Source organism: Chiloscyllium plagiosum, chromosome 8 (genome assembly GCF_004010195.1).
Source record: "Chiloscyllium plagiosum isolate BGI_BamShark_2017 chromosome 8, ASM401019v2, whole genome shotgun sequence".
NCBI lineage: Eukaryota > Metazoa > Chordata > Chondrichthyes > Orectolobiformes > Hemiscylliidae > Chiloscyllium > Chiloscyllium plagiosum.
In genome coordinates, this window is record NC_057717.1 from 107,547,819 (window position 1) to 107,553,495 (window position 5,677).

A 5,677-nucleotide genomic window follows, 5' to 3' on the forward strand; every position below is an offset into this window, starting at 1 on the left:
GTGGAGGCCCAGTCTCTGGACTCATTTAACAAAGAGTTGGATAGAGCTCTCAAGGATAGTGGAATCAAGGGTTATGGAGATAAGGCAGGAACAGGATACTGATTAAGGATGATCAGCCATGATCATATTGATTGGTGGTGCCGGCTCGAAGGGCAGAATGGCCTACTCCTGCACCTATTGTCTATTAAATGAATACACTCCAACAATACTCAATGTTTGACACCATCTTAATAAAAATGTCTGCTTGATCAGCTCCACATTCTCAAACATTAACTCCTTCCACCACCAACACAGTAGCAGCTGTGTGTATACCACTTAGAAGATGCACTGCAACAATTCACCATGGCTGCTTAGACTACACTTTCCAAACTCACAATCACTACAGTCTGGAAAACCAAGGACAGCAAATCCATGAGAACACCATCACCTCCAAGTCCTCTTTTAATTCTCTTACCATCCTGCCTTAGAAATATAATCGCTGTTCCTTCACTGTCATGGAGTCAAAACTTTGGCCTAACCAGCATTCTAGGTGTACCGACACCAAATGGACTACAGTGCTTCAAAAAGGCAGCTCGCCGTCAAATTCTCAAGGACACACAGGGATGAGCATGAAATGTTAGCCCAGCCAGTGATGGCCATATCCCGAAATGAATTAAAACAAGACCCGTTTATTCTTTGCTTCCTGTTAACAAGTCATTGTCTTATCCAAAGAAAAATGTTACTTTACACACCATGTCAGTAAGGGGTTAGGTATGCTCAGCTACTTAAGGCAGTAGATAACTGAACCATGGAGAACAGTAGGTTGCAGGTTACAACTTTGGTTTGTGAATTGTTAACTGATCTCAGCAAGTTTCATTAATTCAAATTTAAAAAAGAAAAAGTATTCCTGCTTACTAACTATTTAACCCTGCTAGAAAATGTAATGTGTGGATGTCAGGTGAGACCAGGCTGAGTTCATTTGTCATGCTATCTGCCTTAGAATTATCTGCCAAGACCAAATGTCTTGGTTCAGATGTGAAGAACGGCCACTGGATTCAGTTACCAAGGTTTCCCACCTTCTAAACAACTGTGCCTTTGTCTGGATGGGAAAAGGGAAAAAAAACTTACCAAATCAAAAGATTCACATGTTCCATTTGACCTTTCTAATTTTCATTTTCAGGAATTTGAACCATGTCAGGATGGAAACTCAACACTATCCAGTAAGGACTGGCAGCATGGAAACTAGCCCTTTAATCAATTCACAAAGTCTATTTTGTTGGTGTGTAACTATATAAACAAAAAACTTTTCATACTCACTTTGTACTCAATTGTTATTGAGTAGATCTGAGAATGTAGTATTATTGAAATTAGAGAAGTGATCCTAATTTTTGGAAATAAATCTAGAAACCACAAAATCATTACAGAATGGAAAGGCGACAGTAGGTCTGTCAAGCCCATGCCAGCTCTCTGCATACCCATCCCATTGATCCCATTCACCCTGTTGTATCCACAGAGAACTGCAAGTTTATTTTTCTTTGGTGCCAATCTAAATTCTTTTTGTGATCATTGATTTTCTTCAATAGCTGTGTAGATATTGAGTGTTGATTTGTGACCACTGAATGCATTAAAGAGGAATGTGGGCAATGACAACGAAACTGCATTTATTGCCCGTACCTAGTTTCCCATTTTGGTACTAAGAGCCTTCCTACCTGCCTTCTGCCTTTCCTATTCACTGGGGACATGTTGTTACCTCTCCTGTTCATGTATCACCATTGTTTTTCAATTCCTCATTGTCATCATACTAAGGTCCTCCTGTTGTCTCACTACAAAACTTGGCTCAGCCTCTTGACTAATACCTCCACAACACCTTGACAGACAATAATCCCTGGGCTGGTTGCATCTGACCTGTAGGACTGACCATGGCACAATCCTGGGACTGCAGGAATACAGGTTTTTTTTAGCTGTGGTGGGACCAAGCCCATGACTGAATGTGGCCGAGCTGCTGGACTGAACACACAAAGCACAGTACAGCACAAGAGAAGACGTTTCAGCCCACAAAGCTTGCGCCAGCAAATGATGCCGTACTAAACTAAAAATCTTTTGCCTCTATGTGGTCTATATCCTGCTACTCCTTACCTATTCATGTGTCTGTCAAGGTGCCTCTTAAATGTTGCCATTATATCTGCTTCTATCACCTCCTCTGGCAGCGCAGTCCAAGCACTTACCATCCTCTATGTAAAAACTTGCATCTCCTTTGAACTTTCCCCATTTCCCTTAAACCTATGTCCCTTAAGTAATTGACATTTCTACCCTGGTAAAAAAATTCCAAGTATCCATTTTATCCATGCCTTGCATACTCATGTAAACATTAAAAAGTATGCAGCTGGAAAAACACAGCAGGTCAAGCAGCATCCCGAGGAGCAGGAGAGTCAATGTTTTGGGCACAAACCCTTCATCAGGAATATTTCACTGCAAACCCTTCCACTGCAAACTCTATCTTCTATGAGTAAGCCAGTTCAGTTCAGTATGCACCTTTCCAACTCATTCCATGTGACTTCACCTTCTCTGTCAGCCTGCCATGAGGAACCTGGTCAAAGGCCTTGCTAAAATCCATGTTGACAAAATCCACTGCTCTACCCTCATCAATCATCTTTGTCATCTCCTCAAAAAAAAGCACGTTCTGTGAGACACAACCTCCCCAGCACAAACTCATGCTGCCTATAAATAAGTCCATAATTTTCAAATGGGTGTAATCCTATCCATAAGTTTCTTATCCAATAATTACCTTATCACTGATGTAACGCTCTCTGACCTGTAATTTCCCAGATTATTCCCAGAATGTATTTTGGCTGGAGCTGTAAAGTGGCAAGTAATGTTCATACCACATAGGTACCAGGTAATGACCATCTCCAACAAGAGAGTATCTCCCCCTTTACATTCAATGGCATACCCTCACTGAATTCCCCACAACAAACATCCTGAGGGTTCCTTAGGAAAGTTAATGGGACTTGCTATATAGATATCTTGGCGACAAGAGTAAGTCCAATGTTAGGAATTTTGCTGCTGATAACTTATCTCCTGATTGTCCAAAGCCTGTCCATTATCTACAAGGCGTATGTCAGACATGTGTTAGAATACTCCCCACTTGCCTGCATGAGTGCAACTCCAACAACACTCTAGAGGCTTGACACTATCCAAGACAAAACAATCTGCTTGGCACTAGATCCTCAAATACTCATTCCCTCCACCATTGACTCTACCACCTACAAGATGCACCAGAACAATTCATCAAATCTCCTTAGATAGCATCTTCCAAACCCACAGCCACTACGATTGAACAGGACAAGGTCAGTAGATACAAGGCTACACCACCACCAGTAAGTTCCTCTCCAAGCCATCACCATTCCTTTACTGTCACTGGGTCAAAATCCTAGAACTCCTGCCTGAACAAAATTGTAGAGGTACCTACACTAAATGGACTGCAGTGATTCAAGACATTGCAGCTCACCAGCACCTTTGCAAGGCAGTTAGGGATGGGCAGTCAGTGAGCCACACCTAGGGGTCAGTTAACTCAGCAATGCAGATTGACCCCATCATAGAACATAGAAGAATACAGCGCAGTACAGGCCCTTCAGCCCTCGATGTTGCGCCGATCCAAGCCCACCTAACCTACACTAGCCCACTATCCTCCATATGCCTATCCAATGCCCGCTTAAATGCCCATAATGAGGGAGAGTCCACCACTGCTACTGGTAGGGCATTCCATGAACTCATGACTCGCTGAGTTCTTTCTACCATACCAGGCAACATCCTGGTAAACCTCCTCTGCACCCGTTCCAGTGCCTCCACATCCTTCCTATAGTATGGCAACCAAAACTGCACACAATACTCCAGATGCGGCCGCACCAGAGTCGTATACAACTGCAACATAACCTCAGTACTCCGGAACTCAATTCCTCTACCAATAAAAGCCAGTACGCCATATGCCTTCTTCACCGCACTATTTACCTGGGTGGCAACTTTCAAAGATCTGTGTACATGGACACCAAGATCCCTCTGCTCATCCACACTACCAAGTATCCGACCATTAGCCCAGTACCCCATCTTTTTGTTACTCTTACTATGGGGTGGGTTTAATTCTTGTACTGGTTAAGGTTAGTGTGAAGGACTTCCCTTCTCAACCTCTCCCCTTGCCTGAGGTGTGGTGACCCTCAGGTTAAACTACCACCTGTCATCTCTCTCTAATGGTCTGATAGAACAATGATGACTTTACTTTAAATGATAACATATCAAGGGTCGCCATGGCCTAGTGGTGTTAGTCCTAGTGCTAGACTATTAATGCTGAGACCCACACAATGTTCTGGGCACCTGGGTTTAAATCCCATCATGGCAAATGGTGAAATTTGAACTCAGTAAAATTAAGTGTCCAATGATGACCATGAGCTGTTGTCAATTGTCAGGAAATCTCATTATGTTCAATATTATCCTTTAGTGGGGAAACTATCAACCTTACTTGGTCTGGCCTATATGTGATTCCAGACCCACAGTAATGAGGTTGACTCTCAGTGTGGTGTAGGGATGGGCAATTCTTGCTGCCCCAGCCTATGACACGCATATTCCGGGAATCTTGGCTGAAGAATTAATGTGATCTAGCCACCAAGAGAACTGCCCTCTTCTTCACATAGGAAATTTTATATTCACTTGAGAGGGTCAATTTATACACTAATTTAAACTATCATCCAAAAGATGGCACTGTTGACAATGTAATACTGAAGTGAGCTGAGATTTTGTCAAGTTTCACATGGGGGACTTAAACTGACCATGTTCCGTATTTGAGGCAGGTGTCCACCATTGAGGCAAATTCGAGTGTACATAAATAAGTTTATAATAAATGTGATTAGCATTTTGAGTTTTATAATTAGGATAAAAGAATACAAGAGAAATGTTTATTCCACTGTGAACCATTATGGACATTTACACTATCTAAATGCAAGTTTTATAGTTGAATTCCCAGTCAGATAGTGTAGGGTTACAATTAGTCTTAATTCCCATGAGTTAGGGCAAGATTCTTATTTTTAATCATTATTTTCTGATAGTTTGGAAGTACAGGGATGGACATTATTAAGGGTCAGATCCAACATGACTCGATTAGAACTCTCTGTGTGCATAACACTGGATGAGTACAAATTGCCTTTTGTATGTACATTCCTGAGCATAACTATATTAGATTTATTTGCTTAAATGTTCTCTCTTCTACTGTTCCAGCGTTGCACACATATTAAGATTGATTCCTGTGAGGTGTATTGGTAACTGGATACAAGGTAAAGAGTGGCAAGAGGATTTATTGATAAATATGATCTGGTCAGACAAATCAGAACCTCTGCCTTTTACAACCCGTCTTTGAAAAAAACCAAGGACAGCATAATCTTGTTAAAGGAGCGGCATCATCACAAAAGCTCCCCCCCCAATAAATCTGCACTCTTAAATAATCTGAGCCAGAACTTAAATACATGAATGGGAAATGTTGAATGAAATATGGGCCAAGTGCAGGGAAATGGGGTTAGCATGGATGGACATTTTGGTCGGTATGGACCGGTTTGGGCCGAAGGGCCTGTCTCCATGCTGTAGGACTCTATGACTCTGTGAACTCTATATGGCACACTTACCCATTCAGTCATTGGGAGTTTTCACATGAATG

The 5,677-nt window shown here is 42.0% G+C and overlaps 1 protein-coding gene across 1 annotated transcript in view; it reads left to right on the plus strand.

The window, feature by feature from the left end:
* The window catches only part of LOC122552459, a 64,168-nt gene extending 62,706 nt beyond the window's left edge, over positions 1–1,462 (plus strand). The window contains exon 10 of the mRNA XM_043695194.1: positions 1,160–1,462. The gene's annotated coding sequence lies outside the window, so the exon portion shown is untranslated. The remainder of the gene's footprint in view (positions 1–1,159) is intronic.
* The last annotated feature ends 4,215 nt before the right edge of the window (positions 1,463–5,677 follow it).